Source organism: Falco biarmicus, chromosome 3, assembly GCF_023638135.1.
Source record: "Falco biarmicus isolate bFalBia1 chromosome 3, bFalBia1.pri, whole genome shotgun sequence".
NCBI lineage: Eukaryota > Metazoa > Chordata > Aves > Falconiformes > Falconidae > Falco > Falco biarmicus.
Genome location: NC_079290.1, coordinates 107,330,483 through 107,350,558, shown reverse-complemented (window position 1 = coordinate 107,350,558; position 20,076 = coordinate 107,330,483). Strand labels below are relative to the sequence as shown.

General features: G+C 41.1%; 1 long non-coding RNA gene across 9 annotated transcripts in view; it reads right to left on the bottom strand.

The window, feature by feature from the left end:
* Positions 1–20,076, bottom strand: part of LOC130147083 (uncharacterized) — a 189,602-nt gene that overhangs the window by 16,466 nt on the left and 153,060 nt on the right. The gene's annotated exons all lie outside the window — the stretch shown is intronic.

Here is a 20,076-nt window from a genome sequence, read left to right as displayed (position 1 = left end):
CTACTGGTAAGAAAGACCAGTCAAACTGTCTGGTGTTTATGATTAAGGAGGTAACTGGGTTTTGAAAATTCTAGTTATTCTGCCGAAATAACTTTAGTTTCCTTAATATAAGAACCAAACCACTAGGAATCAGATGTGAACCTACTCAGTCGAACGCTTTGGAGTACCTCCAAAACCAAAAGGGCAGTCACATTGTCACTGCACTGATTCACTGAGTATCACACAGTATTTTCTCTTTCTACACTCTCAGTGTAAGCTGTGGGAAGGGAACAGCACCGGAGGAAATGCTTTTGCATATACTGGCTGCCAAGTTGTTGCTATAATGACAATATATTTTCTATATTGCAAGAAGTCCTACGGGTATTTACAGTACCGGTCAATCAATCGGTTGTAACCCTATTTTCACATCCCGACCCACCTGCCAGCACCCCCATTCAACATGGAAGCAAGAGCTCGCCAAGCTTGCTTGCGGGCTCCTGCAGAACTCAGTGTTCCCAAGCAAAAAGCTCTGATCTGTTGGACACCTCAGGCAAGCTCCCACAAGGAATCTGAACAGCTTGGGAATGAGCACAGCTCTGTGAGCTGCAGCCTAGTCTGCAACCAAAAATCCAGGGTTCCCTTCTTCTCCAGCACAACAAAAATACTTTGAGATCAACTGATAAATCTGGGTTCAGCTAAAGCTGGCAACGTCCACAGAGACCTGACTCACAGGACTTGGTATGCTGGAGTACCCCTGGAGTTCAACTTCGTTTCATGAAGCAGGAGTTAAAGTTTGTTAGAGGCCTCAGCCCGCTTTGTGCTCAGCTCCCTACCAATGCGAGCGAGCTACAGTCCCTACCCCAAAGAAGTTTCATTCAAACTGGAACAAGAAAGAACAAGGCGGGGAAAAATCAATAGCAAAGTGAGCTGAACTGACCCAAGCTCAAACTGGCTGCTGGAGATCAGACATAAAAATCAAATTTCCTGAGGCCTGACCTGAAGTAAAGAGATTTCATGTCTTAGTCAATAGCTTATATTATTCAGCACCAGGAAACAAAAGAAACCAAATAAAACAAAATCAAGCCACCCAAACCCAAAAACCTACGCCCCCCCCCCCCCCCACAAGCTCTTAGAGCTGGTCATTTTGCACGTGGTGTATACACAGTAAATCAGAACGCTGTACAGAGCACAACTAAAAGAAATGGCTGCAAAATACCCAACCTTGGACTAAACAACAGCTCAGCACTGCACCTCGATCCTTTCCATGTTACTGCAGGCAGCACCCCTTATTTATACCCAACAGATGTGGCAAAGGGAAAACTGAACATACACGTAGCAGAAACAGGGGTTTGGTAGGGGGGGTCAGTAGAAATTATGTGAGCCCTTGTAACTGCCCATGGTATCCAAACTGTACTTTTTACAGGCTCCCACGTTCATTTGCTGAAAAGATATTAAAGAAATACATCTTGGCACATCTGTGAGGAAGGGATAAAACTTGCAGGAAATGATAGGAACCAGGGAAGCAGTAAAAACCCAGGAGTGTCAGAGTTAATGATGATATGTGAGTAATCCAGTTATAAAGGCACTGTCAGGAGGAAGAGAGCACAAATATAATAAAACACAGCTGTGTGACGTACACTCCAGTGGAATTTTTATTAGATGGCTTATGTGCACTTTAAGTGTACCTGACTACAATGCAAATTCCCACACGCTTTTATTTGGGAGGGAAAAAAGTTTCCACAGATCTCTGCACTGAGCTGATTTAGTGGAATTGTTTTGTACAGTATCTGCGGGTTTTCTGGCTCAACTTTTTGAATTTACCTTTGTATTTGTTTTCTGCCGAGTCAGCTCCTTAATCTGGAACCTGGAGAATTTCATGCTTTTAAGTACTTCCCCAGAGCCTATTCCAGCCCAGCTATCCTAGTCCTCCGGTGGAAGTACCACTTGTCCCAAATGACTACCCTTGTATCTCCCACGTGTATGAACCCTACGACAAAAACCCTGCAGGACAAGAGGAAACCTACACAGGTCAAAGGAAAATGAGGTTTAACTGCTTCAAAGGAGGTCAGGTTTGTTCCAAAATCTGCTCATTTCTGTAAACACCATAAAGGCCATAAGCTTGAGTGATCATCGCTGTCTTGGGAATGAAGCTTACATTCAGACATTTATAAACCCAGTTTACCCACACGATGTTTTGAGTTCATGAAACAAGCGTGGCTACACATGCTGTCAGCATGGCTGACATTCCAAGACCTGAAACACTAGATATTCTTGAGCTGCAGAAACTCCTTTATTGGCCAGCTGTTAAAAAACGTCATTAAACCTTCACCTCTGTGTGGCCAAAGTATAAAACCAGGTACTATACAACATGTTAAAGCCGTTGGCCATGCAGCCCGCAGATGAAACTGATTCGACTGGTACAAATGGATTCTTTTTTGTAGTATCCCAAGTGACCACCTCCCTGCTATATGGATCTACATTCTTATTTGTTCATTCATCAAGTAGGAAGAACCTACCGATCATCTCCACAGATGTACTGGTGGCCAATGCAATGTCCATTGCAGGCCTACCAGGGGGAAGTGTCATTTTAGAGAGGGTAACACTGTTAAGCACTCCTAAACCTAGCTCCTGGATTTCAACGTTGCTTTGCAAAACAAATAACCAGTCAGACATGCAGAAGTCAAGTTTCCTTTCCTTTTCCTTTCCAGCCCATAAGGGAAGCGAGAAGTAGATATACTAATGAAAGCAAAACACCAAAACCCACCACAATATGCTATAATTCCCTGCATATTAAAAAACAAAACAAACAAAACAACCCACACCCAAAGCTTCCGTAGGCATTGCACCTGCCCCTGAACTCAAGACCCAGCAACTTTCAGTAGATCTCAGTACTGGATTGCATGCCATGCAGCAACTGCATTGCCAAGAGATGCAACACATACGTCATTTTTAAGTAGTAGAATTTTACTAGTACTGCCTCTGAAGTATTCAGTTACTGTATCTTCATTCATGTCATAGTTGATCTCTCTACAACACTTTGCAAGTAAATACTGCGATATGGTGAGCAATGAGATACTTCGGCAACACCAAAAAAAGAAAAAGAACACTGAACGATACGTTAAGACTGGCAGCAGGCACCAGGTTCACAACTGGAGCTGGTGCCGTTAGGTTCAAGGCTCTGTAGATAAGTTCTGAGCTCCTTCTGCACACACGGGTCCCACTGATGTTAGTGGAGGCGCACAAAATTACGAGCAAGTAGAAGTAAAGCGTGGCTCCCCCACCTGCCTTGCCCATGAACTGAGCTTGCTATAAACAGATTCTTTAAGCTCTGACTCTCGCAGTGTGTAAAGCAGGGATCCCATGCTGTTTAATTCAATTTGGCAGGTAACATAGGTGAAAGGCATTGATTTCTTCCCTCGCTCCCCCCCTTCTCTTCCATCAATTTTCCCAGATAAGAAGCCTGTGGCTCAGACCCTGCTGGTGACGGATGCCTTGTAATTGCTTTGAATGGATTATCACCAGACATCTAGCAGGCATTTACAGTGCTACAGCTGTAATCAGAAACAGTCTCACCCAGTGGAAGGGCTCTGAGGAAGAGACAGCTGTCTCTGCTGCCTCTGCCTTGTCTCTCTGGTCTTATACTAAAAATATAAATACATGAACTCAGGCTTAATACAGTAATATCTAGGACATCCAACTGAAAGCAGGGTCCAGATGGGCTAAGTGCCACTCAAACCCTAAGAACCCATCTCTGATTCTGATGTCTATATAGTACAACTCAGGCCACAAGAAGATTGTCCTTCCATACTGCTGAAAACCTGCACCTGGCCAAGTGAGTATCCACCCATTTCAATGGGTCACTTTGCCAAAAAGTTGGGAAATCAAAAAATACATATTCTGTTCTGGCAATTATTGGCTGAAAGACATTAGATAAGACACTTCTTGCCTCAGCTTACCGCTGTTTTTCTTCCTCCGCCTAGACTAAATTGTTAGTAGTTTGTTTACAAGGATCACAGCAACATTCTAATTTGGTATCTGGGATTCAATTTGTATGGCTGGAGGGAGAAAAAACGAGTAAATAAGCATGAGAGAGACTGTTACACAGGAATAAAATTAAGCAATTTGATCTACTGTATTTTATCTTAATTTTGTACATAGCTGCCCCATACCAAGGGAGAGTAGATCCATGTCCATGATGCTCAAAATGAAAATTTGATCAACAGCAACAGTTTTTTTGCCCAGCAAAGTTTAATTAGGAGTAACATAAGGAATAAGCCTCAAAACACATATCTGACTGTTCAAAAATTAAACATCCACAGTATCTGCCTACAATCATAAATACACATCCATCCTGCACCACAAATATTCCATTAATATTTGGTGCAAAGACATTTGCACTTGGCCCTTTTTCCAGAAGCTTCTTCAGAGGGGCAAACGCACAAGGAAGGGTCACATGCCTCTCCCTATCACCACCTCTCTTTCCTTTGGCAGACCTTCTCCCCTGATAGGACTGAACAGGGCAAAACTGGTCCCACTCTGTATTTTCTTGTCACTATTAGTAAGGTCTCATTCACGAGGGTTTCTTCTTCCAACACAAGGTTTGCATTAGGATTCCTACACTACACAACAGAAACCATGCTTTCTTCCCCTCAGAGAAATAGGGCTCGGACACTTTAATCTGCTTAATTTTCTTGATGTGCAATTTTTTAGCACTTGTGCCACACTGTCAGCCCTGGGTGTAATGCAGTCGCTCATGCAGCATCATATTTTGACCAGTCTGCTGAGGACATTTACATGGGCAACAGCAGCCTGATAGGAAAGGTTTTCATGTTTAGTACGAAGAGTACAAGCTTCGCATTTCCAAACTCTAATTTGAACCAAAAATCAATTCTACCTTGAAACAAGTTTCATCTAACACTATGTTCCAGCTCAAAGCTCCCTCTGCTCTCTTTGAAAACAACATGAAACCTTTCTTGGAGCAAATCAAGTGTTGCTGTCAGTTTGGTGCTTAGATCATCAGTGAGAATCCTTCCCCGTGTACTCCAAACCTACTTGTCTAACAAAACACTGAAGGGCCTCATTTTAAGTGATGCTAATTTCCCAGAAGTCCACTGAACGAGAACTTAGAATGTTTCCTACTAGCTTATTATACGTGCAGAAGTTGACTAATATAAAAAGGGAGCTTTTAAAAAAATCATATGACACAACGAGTAACATGAAAATCCTCTCCAATTTTTGCACCTTGAAAAGGAGAATGAAGGCGGGGGAAGAGGGGACAGTGGATTTGCTGCCACACATGTACAAACTGACTCTGTAGGGCTTGTGTGCCTGGGAGATAATGTGCTTTGCAGGTCATTGGCTCTCAAGCACCCTGTTATCTCTCTGTAACACACACCTTGTTGTGTCTTACTGCTTAATTACAGCTGATATGCAGGCCATAATATTGCTTATCATTAGCCAGAGGATGACAATTACAAGTTAAGATTAAACTGCTTTCTTTTTTTCTTCAGCCAAGTCTCTGTATGACACTTCCTCAGCCCAAGAAAAGATTTGCACATGCAGAACAAATCCATATACTAATTGGTTATGTGCCCCTCATAATGATGTACAATTTAGGAAGCACACACCACGAACAGTACTGAATATTGCATACAGCCTATATCTCAACCTGGAGGGTCAGCTGGTCAGCTGCACATGCCTGAAAAATCTCAAGACTGCACTGAAGACAAGGAAACACTGTGATCTGCTACCCGGGACAGGTTCCAGCCTGGTGCCCATCACAAGCTGTGCTCCAGCTTGCAGGAAGCTCAGACCTTCCCTTTAGCCATCACTTTTTAACTCATCTTTCACTCCATCAGCTTTACCCTCTCTTCATTCCTCTCCTCCCTGTTTTCTAAAAAGGCTTGATAGTGGTTTAGATGACATCTGTCACACAAGCAGAGGAGCAGCTGCATGCATCCATCCTCCCCTTAGCATTCTCTTGCATTATGATGCACTGCAGAAATTTGGGGCTTAGTTCAGCAGAACACTGAAGTATATACTTGACTTGAAAACAGTGTTTCATGCATCTCAAAGTCTTTTCGCTTTATCAGGGCTTTTGTTTCAGAAATGGACGCAGTTAACTGAGATCCTACAGTTGGCAAGCAGTTTGAAAGACTGGACTATTAAAGGATCAGCAAAAAACGATGAGTCTGCAACTCTTGTTAAGTAGCTACGCCCTCTTCAAGAAACAGAGATGTGTTGTTCTGCACAAACAGCCCAAAGACTTAAAAGACTGCTTACAAATATTCTGCACTAAAATCCACAACGGCCTGAGAGGAGATTTAACTACTGATCACCAACAATAAAGCTTACAGACTTAATAAGTTCTGTGTTTCTATACCTCTGCTAAGCATCTGAGATTCCCTCAGAGCAAAGCCTTCAACTCCTCAACATAAATGTGATAACATACAGTTGTGATGACTCAGTGTCAGAGGTCAATGGTTTAAATCTCATGTCCTGTAGTTTGTCAGCTCCCATTTATCCTATCCAGCACTGCACAAGGGTATGACACATAAATCTTCCAAAAATGTGTTCTGATCTTTCACCTACAGTAGATTAAAAATAGCCTAGAGCAAGAGCTTTTAGCATTTTGTCATAGCAATTTCTCCGTCAAATATGATAGATAGCCAGCTACATGGAAAGAATGAACCAAACCAGAGATCAGATAATGAAAAAGTCTGAATTACACCTCCAAGGAGCAGGAGTTCTACTCATGGTGGAAATCCCCACTTAGCTCACTCCACTGAGCCTGTGTGTTGCAGCACAGAACATGTCATAAGACTCATCCAGTTAAGGCGTTTATTTCCTCCCTGCATATTTTTCATTTAAATCTCACAACAGTTTTGGGAGCTCAGGCAAAAGTCTCAAGTTCTGTTTTGGATTTTGCAGTCTTCTAGCATGATTTTGGGCACAATGCCCATTTTAAGTTTTAATAAAAAATAGTAATTCTTTAAAGACAGGTGCTAATTTTGGTTATCCAACAACGTAAGACCATCAGCCACCCAAATTTCCTGAAACCCAGCTGCCTAAAAGTGTCTCAAGCCAGAAAAGTGAATACCCTAAACAAAACATCTTCCTTGAGTAATCTTGCCAAATTATTCTGGTTTTAAGCCTTGCAATCTTACTTCTAGGTATCTTCTGGTGGTCTGGCAGCAATGAGATCTATATCACTATCATTAAAGCAGATGACAACTCTTCACTACCAGTAAAAAGAGAATCTTGACAGCAAACCAGCCTGATGTATTACTGCTAGGTTCTAATGGTTTCCTTCTAAAAAGAAAAATTAGATTGAGGTTTATACACATTCACTTTCACTAACCTAATTTCAGGAAGTTTTCACAATGTGTTAAATAAAAAAAAATCCAGTAGCTTATAGTAAAATCAGTATCATCAACACTTATGAAACCCTCCCAAGATGACTTCTACTCTTGTTTATCATAATGGTTTTAAAGGAGCTAAACTAGGAAGAAAATGCCACAAGATGTACTCAACAGTTAGAAGCTTACAGTAGAGAAGATTCCCTCTACATTCATTAGCTAGGTACAAAAGTTTAAGAAGTATTAATAAATCCAAAGAAGGACTTTACTGCCTGAAAAAGAATCTATTTTTCTAATGTTATCAATTGGTTTAATAAATGCTGTTGTCTATTACCATAAACTGTGCTTCACTCATACCTTTAGATCACCACAGCCACGACTGCCAAAGTGGAATAGATGTCCAAAGTATTTATTCAGGAAACTAAAGCTTCCAAAGCTGCAGCTGCTCCCATATTTATTCAGAATGATGCACACTTTCCCAGCAGCTTATAAAGACGGGAACATCTGTTTACCAGACACCTTTATGACATTCTACCTCTCTGAGTAGTGTGCTAAGATTTGAAGAGTTATCATGTTGAATCTTGCAGAGGTGCTAAATAAACTGCACCCACAAAAAAAAAAAAAAAAACCACCACAGAATTGCTCATAACCCTTCCCTCCTTCCTAGTCTCCATTCTCCAAAGACTCAGCAGCACAACAATCCAGGTGTTTACCAAATATAAACCAACAGGTAAAAACAGATACAAAACCATTTCAGCAGCTCTCTGCTTCTCGTGGATTCTGCCGTGCATGTGATGCAGCACAAGCCACCCATGTGAGCTCCCAGAAGTTACTTACACTCAAAGATAGAGAAGATGGCCTGGGGGGCGGGAGGAGGACACATCGAAGAACAAGCCAAACTAAACCCAACAAAGCTTTGTACCGAAGTCCTCTAGAAACACTTGAGAACCTAGGAATTTGTACACTCTCTTCAACAATCCAGGCCCCAACTTCCAAGTTTTCCAGAGAGGCTGCCCTTTCACTTCAAGCCGATCTCCGACCCCATTTTGTCAGAACAAAAGTAGACACCACAAAGTATGTTACATATATTAACATAAAAACAGAAAACCCATTTGGGAAGCCCTCAGAAGAGCACCCGTAACAGGCACATGTAGCATAGGTCTTACTCATGCAAGTTATCAATAGGAGTACTTCTTTTCAGAGTCATGTGAGATTAACTGTAAAATGAGTTTCACCTACAAATCAGAACTGAGTGAATACTACAGAATTTCATCCATCAGTTCCTTCACAAACACATGATCATTTTGATCAGGTTTTACCTTTGGACCAGGAAACTAGAGCCTGTCTGCTTTGCTTTTGGAACTATCACAACTGTAACAACCTGCAACATCAGAAATTTCCCCACTTTTCTAACATGCTAATCAAAACCAGAGGTATCACCTTGCTCTCTCCAAAGTCCACATGCGGGCTCTTGGATTAGGGTAGGACACACACAGAAAAATGTATGTAGAGTTTGGACTAGATGATCTTTACATTCTATGATATTTGTGTTTATGTTTTCCCATAGCCATCTTTACATGCCTCAGAGAGTCATCTGCAGGGCCAAACTAATGTGGTCTTGAGATGACCATATCACATGTTCATGTCATTTCTGATGCCTGGATCAGAAGAAGAGATCCTGTGTTATTTTAATGTTTATGTTATATCTGTGTTATTTTAGCCCCATGAACGGGCCTGTGGAAGGAAAAGAGCCCATGAAAAGTTAACACAAATGCCTGGACACTTGGGTCAATTCCAATTTAACTGAACACTGCAGTATCCTCAGAGCTCCCTTAGAGCTTTGGGGTTTGGAGGGATGGGGCAGAGGGTGGCATAGGCTCTTCTAGCCCCAGGTACTAAAGTACAGATTTCCATCTATTCGATATTGCAGTGTTTTCTGGCTAATGTAGTCATGTACGAAACTGTCTGTCATACAAAAAGCTGTAATTTCACATACTGCAGCAGTGAGAGAGAACACACAAAAAAAAGGTACAGCTGCTAAACTTCACACCAGAAGCCAATCCAAACAGAGGAAACATGGGTGACTCAAGCCAGACAGAAAAGAATCATTAAATGAAAGATTAAAGAGAAAATAAAGGAAAACATGTTTATCACCATTATATTGAAAGATACTTGTGGGTTTTGTTACTTGTATTTTGGTATATTGTTGATTATTTATACTTGGGTAGAGTTTGGAGGATCAAATTGAGTATGAGATTCAGCCTCAGCCCCAAATGATTTGTGATGTAGACACATACAGCAAACAAAGCAGTGGGAGAAAGAAAGGCATTGAGAAAGGAAGGAACTGACTCCTCCAGCACCACCGAAGTTGACAATGGAAATGCAACACATCTCCTCTGAGAGCCATCCAGTGCCTTCTAGCACTGAAACAGGCAGCATTTCCCCATTTTTTCCCAGCTGCCAGTCATCATAATACCTTCTTATCTGTATTCTCAAGATAAATCCCATATGCATTAGAGACGAAAGCGCTCTGACAAATTCTAGGTAATGTACAGTAAACAGCACGTGTGCAAAGGGAGACGATTTTCTGCCTCTGCTCACAGTTATATAGGGTCTCACAGCCCTGCCATGGCATGAGAATCCACTGGATCTTACAGAGGCCAAATGCCCTGTCCTCTCCTCTGTTCCTGCACTTAGTCACATGTCATACTAACTTTCCATTTATAAGCAGTTTATAAGTAGGCAATCAACTATTCACAGATGTTACAAACATTTTACAGGTCAGGGCACTACACATGCTAGGGTTAACAATTATTTGCTAAAGCAGCTATTAATCATTTACAAAATGTATATGAATTGAAACTCGGTATAATTCATTACTATGTATAATGGCTGTTATCTTGGCTGCCACACTGGAGATTGGTCCAAGGATCTCTGCAGTTCAAAGATTAACCACACATCTAAGGTTAGAAACAGCCAAGATTCCCAACAAGAAGCTGTGACAGGCTCACGCTTACCACAGGCTGGATTCACAAAACTATGACCCATACTGGAAAGTTAACTAAAGCTCCTTAATGAATGAACCAAAATGTTGCTACTTCAAGAATGTATCTAATTGTTCGGTCCTGATTTTTCATTATCTACAGTTTGGGTGAGCAAAGTGACCAGGTGCTAACCATTCATTTGTACAGATATAAATAACTGCACTGAAGTTCATGGAAGAAAGGCAGGGATATTCAAGTCCCCTGAATTTTAGGCATCCTGTTACTATTGGTGCTTTTCTTGAACGTGTGGGAGTATTTCCTGACCACTTTGGAAGGATACAAAGGAATAGTTTTATTTCTTTGGTACTTTTAGTGAGATGAGTAAGAAAGTTGTAAGTGAACTCAAACTGCTGAGTAGGGGTAGTTTCAGACACCTCAAATGCTGTGAAGGATACCTTTTAAAGCCAGGGTACAACACCAGATACATGTATCTCTTTTTAGAAATGCTATTTATCCCTCCTAGACTTGTGTTCTGATCAACCATGAAGCAAGGTACCCTATCCAGGGAAATTTTTCTGGAAAAAAAAATTCTCCCTTCTCATCAAAGACCTGCTCTTGCAAGCAGCTGAACTTCTGGGGAACCAAAGCCCTAAGCCACCTGGCAGAAATCACCAAGGCATGTTTCTGACTCACTGTCACAGGTCGCGACCTACCACCATTGCCAATGTTCATGGGATGTTTTCTCTTCCTCTTCTCTTCCCCAAAGAAACTCAATTACAAATTGGGAAAATCCCACAGTAAAATTTTTCCCTCACGGGGCTGAATGTCTGTCACCTCTGTAAGAACACACTCCAGAAGAATTCCACAGTTGTTGGTTAGCTGTCAATGCCAGTTACATCAGTGACTACAGAAATACTGAGCAGTTCAGGTTGGAGAGCAAGAGAACAGGTGACCTACTATCCCTTCCATGAAATTTATGCCTTGATTGCTAACTGCCCATGCATGAAATATAAAACGTCTCTCTACTTTAAAAGCAACATCACTTTGTTCTGGCAAATTGATCGGGGTTTTCGGTGTATTTTTTTTTCTTCAGCATGAACTCAAATCACATGCACTTATGCCATATTTCAATTATCCATTACATAAGTGATCTTCTTGCATTAAATCCGATTTAGTTAGGAGTTTACAACACAGTCAGCACAACATTTTCCTCTGCGAATGTTTTTCATTCTTCAAAACCACTTGTGTACTACTGGGAAAACTGGTACTTCCTCTTCCAATAACGCCACCTGCAATAGGTGCATACTTGTCACATTTAACTATGCAACATCAGAACCTAGTTCCAGCTTGACAATTATATCCTTCCTGCTCCTATACAGATGCATACTTGCACAATAAGTCAGCCAACCACAAGCTCTAATCCAAGGAAATGTTTAAGCATATTCTTAACAAAGCAAAGGAGTAACTGTATTACCACTAAATGGGACTATTTACTTGCTTAAGCATGTGTTTAAACACTTTCCTGAATGGAGACTGTGCTAACCTACAGGGCAGACTAGTCTTTAACGTAACTCTGGAGATACAAGAAGAGTGTCCAGGCTGCGTTTGTGCAGCCTGATAAGCACTAATCTGATAAAGACTTAACCACACAGGCTATATGCGTCAATGAAGACAGTGTAGCAAGTGGATATTACGAGGATACTGCTTATCTAGCTGAGAACAAATGAAAATTCATTTGAAGAACTTGGTGCTTTAGAGATAAAAGCTGGGGAGGTCTTGCAGGGTGGACACTTCAAGATGAGGTTATCACCACAACAAGCAGGCTTTGTGAGGTTATCACAACAACCCCACCTCTTTATTACAGTGGCTATTAAAAGATAAAGCCGCAGACCTTCAAAAGGTGTCGAGGTATCTCATTCCAATTTAAATCATTGGACAGTAAAGCACTTGGGAGTCTCTGAAAATCTGGATCCTAATGGCACTCATTTTAAAGTGTGATCAAATTTATAATATACATTTTTTAAAAAAATTGTCTGTTCCACATTAATTCTTCATGAATTGTTGGAACAAATGAATCTGCAAATTTAGATTATAAAGGGAAGAATCATAAGAGAAGCATGCTCCATATTTCATGTTGTCTCCCATACAGAGAAAACAGCTAGAAACATATTGTAATCCTTAACGTGATAGTGCCACTGACACGCTTCAGGAGGTTGTTTACACGTGCTCAGGGAGCCTGCATACATAGCAAAAACACAGGCTAGTCTGGTAAGAGGGCCATTAGAAAAAAATATCCTGTACAACCTGAGAAAAAGGGGCACTGCATGGCTGTGCAGCTGCCTGAAGTTCTGTTTCTTCTAACAAAACATCCAAAGGACCATCTCTCCAAGTGCTTCTCGTATGGACCATTTACTGGGATGCAATTCAGCTGTGATGCAGGGAAAGCACCCCTGCACTGTCAAATGTCCAAGGCTGGAGCAGGAGTTAGTGAAGAAAGCTAATCTCACAAGCTGCCGGGCTCAAGAACAAACTGCAAATATATAATTACGCAGCACATTGGCATTCTTACACTACTTCATTGCTCCATGCAAGGATAGCTTTGGTTACCCAAGGAGCTTTAAAAGAAGAGAAGAATTCAGTTATCTTCGACTTCTGTTAGAAATTATCTGGATGATCAGAGAAATTGAAGCAGAGTTCAGGAGCTGCAGGTTCAGCTCTACAATGCTACTTTGTGTGGAATGCTGCACAGAAACATCTTACTTAGATTTTATAACACACATTTCCAGTTTCACACCACTGTGTAACTTAGTGTAACAGGGCAAAGGCACAGAAAGGGCTAGTCCTCCTCTCATTTGTTAAAGAAAAAAAGTGGATTTAATAAACATCTTTAACATCACAAAAATGCTTTATAAACATCCTTTGGTCAATTTAAATTTTGTTTTCCAGATCATATTTCCAGCTTTTTTCTACCCCAATATCCCCCTAGTTTCACTGACAGATATGAAAAGTCTTCACATCCTTGTGCTTCTGTGATAGAATACCAGTTCCCAGGTGGATTCCAGAACCAAAAATGAGCCCTTCAGTTTGGTGTGGGACAACAATTAAGACACATTTGCTCATTCTTCATACCATGAACACCTGTGTGTCTCCCCAGCTGAACCAGTGGCAGCTACAAGGACCCCAAGGCTTTCAAAAATAATGCTCAGTGTCTCTTGAAATTAAGCGACTGATGATTAGTTCCGGAATTTTAAAATATTTCCTTTCTCAAACATGTCAGAGCTAAAGGAAACATAAAATAACCTTTCTTCTTCCTTATCTTGAAAACGTCTCTGTAATGAAGTCCAACCCATACAGAAAGGCCTGCCTTCTCACCTAGTGAAAAAGAGCACTGGCCAGTTTCATTTCCCCAGCACCGAAATGCTTAAATTCCCTGCTTTACAGAAAAATTGCAACTCTGAGCTAGACTCAGTGGTTTCAGTTCTCAGGAGGTTTGTTTCCCACAGCTGCTCTTCAGCCAAGCTGTGAACGAACCTGAAAATTCATTTGAAAAACCTTCTATGGTTTCTCATGCTTTCACAATTACATTATAGCTCTTTCCTCAACATTTACCACCACCCCCTGCAGGGAATTCCCCCAAACACATCGGTAAAATTTACCGGGAAGGCTTGTAAACCGTGATAAGCGTTTCACCTCAAACAATGCAAAAACTTGGTTTTAAATAAGTCTGGGAAATTTTCTTTTACAAGCTCTGTGATTTTGTTCTGGAAGCTTGGGCTTTTAAAGTTCTGTTCCGTGAGCTGGATTTAGAGCCCACTGAAGGAACTGGAAGGACTCACATTAATGTTCGTGGGCTCCAAATTTTCAACTTGCTAATTTCTGTCATTTTGCCAGCAACTCAGCAGGAAGGTATTCCATGAGCTGAGGCTGAGGACGACTATCCTCCCTCTGATCAGAAGCCGAGTTAGTGGCTGGGGTACTTTACGTGAAATATCATACGAGCCACTCTGCAGGGGCTAAAGCATCTTCCCTTCTGCCAGATGAGAACAGGGTGCACAGGTCTCCATGGAACAGTGTCGGACCTGACTCTTTACCAACTTTATTTATATTAGTCCTCAAGTGATCACTGAGGTCACAGCATTTGCACATCAGAGTAACAGTCACCATGGAAACCAGTAAACTGGCATCTGCTTGATGTCTTGTTTTAAAGGAGCTGTGAAGCTGCTTTGCACTCGGGTAGGAAAATCTGCAAGCGTACAGCTCCCATCGTTGAAGCATTTATTTTTTTCATGTCTCAATTACACATTCCACTTTCCAGCCTTGCCCTATTACTGGTACATCGTTTACTCTAAATGCACCAGACGCTCTCGCCAGAATCACTCAGGCCCATTTACTACCACTTATTTGTTACTGGGTTAAGATTCTACCAGAAACTAGCATAGAGTCAGCCCCCAAATTCACACCCTAGAACCCAAAGCCAGAAGTGCTCATTTTTAAATCACATTGGCAAATCAATTTTCAAATTATTCAGAACGTGTTAACAAAATCTTGATCATCATCATCTTATTATATGCTATATATAAAAATATCTCTTATATTATCTATAAATCCAGCTATTTATCATCAAGGTAATAGTTAAACAGAAGAGCCACAGTAGCTGTTAGTTTCTGATGAACATATACAAAAAAAGATGCCTGCAATCTCTATATTGAACCCATACTGATTTCATGTGCTCATTTTTACAACATACAAGTGCCTAAATTTTACATTAGCCATGACCCTGCATTTCCTAAACCCTCAAATAAACAAAAGTGTGAACCTAAGACACATCTTTCATAGATTAGCGTTCAAAACTGTAGTTATTTTGGGGTGGGAACTTCCTACTACATATGAACATAGCTCTAGAAAAGTACATCTTTGATCTTTTATATAGCTAGCACATCACATAATAACTAATAATGTTCAAAAGTTTATTACATATTCGCACACACTGCTGCATAAAGTTCATGCCCGTGAACACCATTCCAAATCCCATAAGTATTTCTGCCTGATCAAAGGAAATTACTGAATACAGAATCAGCTACAATGACACCCGCTGGAGCATAACTTAAAATAAACGCCATGTAAACAACCTCCTGAAGTATGTTCAGCGGTACTATCACATTCTTTAAAAAGTAAAGGCGACATGAAAAGCAAAAGGGGTGTGTGGGGGGGTGGTGTTTAGACAGATTTTAATTTCATGTAACAGATACTTACATTAGTAAATTAAACATGCATAGGAATGTTCCCAAACATTGAGGGCAGCTGACAGAGAATGGCTCATGCCTACAATAGAAAGCTCTTGAGTCTGAAACAGGGTGACTGCATATAAACTACTTATTGGGAATGGTCTCTAACTGCAAACCATACCTGGGAACAGTTTAGAAAAATACTAGCTGGCATGGGCCAAAATTCTGCCAAGAAACATTCCAGCACTTCAATAGTACAGTATCATGTTCCACATTTGAGGAACATTCCTGGGAACATTCCCAGGCATCCTTGATTTTACTAGTGTGGACAAAGCCTAAGATTTCCATATGCTTACTAGAATAAAGTTTTGCTTCTTGGGCTCTATCTTCTGAACAGAGAACCCATGCAAAACAAAACAAAAACAAAACCACCCCTCCAAACAAAAAAGAATTTATTAGGGCAGAAATGAATATTACAGTTGACAATACTTCCTACAAGCATCATAGCACTTGCCAGAAAGCTGTATGCTTATTAGACCTTTAGTCTACACCCTCGCTCTGCTGTTGTCCTGGAACAAACAACGACAACAGTACTTTGGACAGATAGCTTGCAGATTCAGTTCAAACAACACTGGCAGAAGATCTTAACTTTGGAATTGAAAAAAAGGGATCTCAAAGCACCAATCAATACCAGCTATAATGAGAAACATTAAGAAGTGTCTCTGCTAGTGAAAGCACAAACAAAATGATGCTTCCTGCCCACAAGGCTCTGAGGTGTCCCTTTTCACCTCTTTCACCCTTAGTTCCTTTTGATCAGCACAACAAAGGTGTCATTTTAACATTTCTGGAGAGCAACGAATTCTAGCTGCCATGCAGCTACATCATCGAGTTGTTAACAAAAAGTTCTATGAAACCAATGTACTACTCCATGATGTTCAGAAAGGTAAACAGAATGTGGGGAATCACTAGAAAAGGAAAACAAAACAGATAGCACTTCTACATCACTAGGTAAATTCATGAGTATGCCCACATTCAGATCCAGTACTGTCATCTTCCCGCCACACACACCCACACCCCCTACCCCAACCACCGTTTTAAAAAAAAGAAAACAGTAGAACTGGAAAAGGTACAGAAAATGGAGTAAAGGATAGGTAAAGACCAATTTCTATGCACACAGCAGTTACATAAACTGCAACTCCTTGCCAGAGCACATTGCAGACGCTAAAATTCAAAAAGCAATTCGACAAACAGAAGAAAACATCAACAAACCCTACAGAAAAAGGCAGCAATTTTGGCTCAAGACCTTGAACCATGGAGACTGGGAGACTGTACTGGGTAGGTGTCACTATACATTTGCTCTGCTCTCCTGGGCATAGGACATGAGCATTTCTCTGAGGCAGGATATTAGGCTAGACTAATCTTTTGCCTGACACTGTATTATCTGTTATCACGTTGATTTAATTTAGCCAGCATGGAGACAGAGTGGTAAGGAGCTGGTATGACAGGCTTTCTCACAGCCTACCAAACAGAGTAAATATCCAACAAGTGTGTTGTGCCCCCCTCGCAATGGGTCTGCAAGCGAATTCCTGCTGTGCCACCCCTGCTGTTAAGGGGACACAGCTGTCTGATGCTTGCTATCTGTGCTACAAAACACAGCTAATACATAGACATATTAAGATCACATGATGGTTTACATGATTCCAATAAATTTTACCACAGCCTGGTAAGGCAGACATCATTATCACTCACTTCACAGCAGAAAATTAAGGTGGTTTTGGTTTTGCGTTTCTCTTGTGTACTTTTTAGCATTCCTTACATAATTTGGTTAACAGATCATACATTTGAAACTTATGCAAAAAAGCACTATCAGAGTAATGCATTCAAAATAATCAGACCATGAATCGTTTTCTACATAGAAATATTTTTAAACGGCTTAAAAACCTTTCTTTTCTTGTTTCAAACAACTTTCAGATTTTCATTTGCTTCCCTTGATTTCTAATTCCTGATGTACTTGGATCACATTTTCAAGAGTTTCTTTTCTCCAACTTCAAAAGCCATAGAAACTCGGCTTTTTAAACATGCAGCTAATAGTCCTATGACTAGAGGTGGGCTTGACAAAAACTCCCAAGTATCACGATGTTAAAAATCAAAGAGTTGGCAAAATACCTCAAATTTGAGGAGGTGAAGAAATATGAGTGGCACTAGACGGACTTGAACAGCTGTACATATTTCAGCCCAAGATTTGAAAATTTCTGTCAAAATATTGCAGTGAAAAACTAACATTCTCCATGGAAAGCAGCTATTTTTGGTGAAAATGCTATTTTATCAAAACTCTATTTTCCATTAAACACAGTTTTGACAGAAATTTTTCAACTATCCTTATTCAGTGTTATGCTCTGTAGTTGAAAATGTTAGCAGTTTTTTAGGCTGTCTCTACAACTGCAAAGATTTATAGGGACTTGCCAAAGATGGCAAACAGAAAAAAAAAATAAATCTGATTTAAGACTAATATCTCTGTCCCTTCACATTATACACATCCCTGGAAATTATTTTTACTTAAGTTTAATAGAACACATGATAGCAATGCTATTTCAAGAAAGCTGTTCATCCTTCTTTTTGTGATCCCCCCGCTAGTTCTGGCAAAGCATCCCTCCTCAATTAGTAAAGCACTGGAGACTTTCATTTTGGCTTAATTAACTAGGGGATAATTTTTCACCTAGTCAGGTCCTGGTACCACTGGCTCAGTGTGTTGATTTTGGGAGTCCTCTAGGTGGAGTTGCCCCTTCCTCAAATCCTGAAGAACCGTATTCAGGCCAGGACTAAGCAGACTTGCCCGCTGGAATTACGCAGGACTCCCCAGGCTGGGCTCCGTAGGCTGGCTGCCTGCTGCTGACCGGTTGTATCACATTGCAGCTCAGTCTGAAGTAAAACTGGGGGGGTGGGAGTGGGGCGCAGGGGGAGAAGAATCAAGAGGGTGCAAAACAGAGTTCTCTGGAAAATCAGAAACCCACGGGAAAAGGAGAAAGAAGGCTAGAGAACTTGTGAGCATATTTTACGCAACACTTTTTTTTAAGCTTTCCAAAATGTGTTTACAAGGTTTCGGGACTGTGCAGCCTCCCCCATTGTGTGCTGAGCTTTGCCTAAACTAGCAAGCATTTGGGAACAAGGCTGAGCTCATTAGTAATGAGGCAAAAGAGAAGCTACAGCAGTGACCTTCACACAGCTTAGCCCTGGCTTTTGCCCCCAGACTGCAAAGGGGAGATTAACTAGCAGAGGCCTGGAGGACACTTACAGCTATTCCACCCTTGGTGCTCCTGGTGGGCCACTGCTGTTGCACAGAAATAAAGCGTCAGAATATCAGCTGGTGTAAATCAGCATATCTCCACTGAAGTCAGGGGTCACATTCATAGCCGATATGAGAACTAGCGAAACATTAGAGTCAATGAAGTCATACAATGGTACAGCAACTGAAAACATGAGCTGGATTTTGCTGCCACTATTAGAATACGTATTCCTACGTCCCTCTTTCCTCTTCGTCCCCTGCTCAGATGAACTTACACAGTCACAGTTACTAGGAAAAGTACCTAGGCTTACATTCAGTGACTGTCTGACGAGAAGCAGTCCATAAGAACTTTTTAACCTGACACAATTATTCATACAGCCAATTTGCAAGATACGCATATGCCAGCAAAAGTAAGGCATAACCCACATACAGAACACTTTGGACCTAAGGGAAAAAAACCAAATCAACCCCCAGGTCTGAAGACAGATCCGAGCAAAGGAATGCTTCCATATAACGTCTCTCTCTGACTAGATTAACCAAAAAATGATGCAGGGAAACAACAGCCTGTTTCCAAATCAGAGAGATGTGTACACATGTACACGCACAGATTTTTTTTGCTGATTGTCTCTATGGAACCCCTAAATATCCACCAACATTATAAATCCTTCCTTCCTGCAAGCCAGCATTCCCCAGCCCGTTCCATCTCTCACTTCCCCCACAAAAATGACAGACTGACTCTAATCTCCCACCTGCATAAATCTCCTACAGACAACCACAAATATTTTAGCTATGCTGATTTATGGAAGCACAAGCAAGACTAAACCAGGAGATATATCCTCCATGCACAATGACTGATGGCTTGCTGCACATCTTTCCATTTAAAGCACTGTCACTTTTGCAGTTCCATAGAGAGAGGGAAAAAGCAGAATAAAGTAACATGCAGTAATGCAGCTTATGGCAGCTCTGGGGGGTAGGGAGGAGCATTTGTGCAACCTGATTTCTTCCAAGTTTTCCTGCATAGATTCCTTGCTACAAACTGAAGAAATTTTATTTGAGAGAAGATGGGAAAACAGCTGCAAGACCCCACAAGCCTTCCTCCTCTGCCCCGCTCCTCCATCCATCCCATTTTCTGACTTTAACTGACGATAGCAATCCTGATTTACAACCAATGGGAAGTTGCCTCTTTAACCAATGCTCTGCAGCTGATGCTGCCTGCTTTAGTACCCATGGATTGAAAGAATGAATGA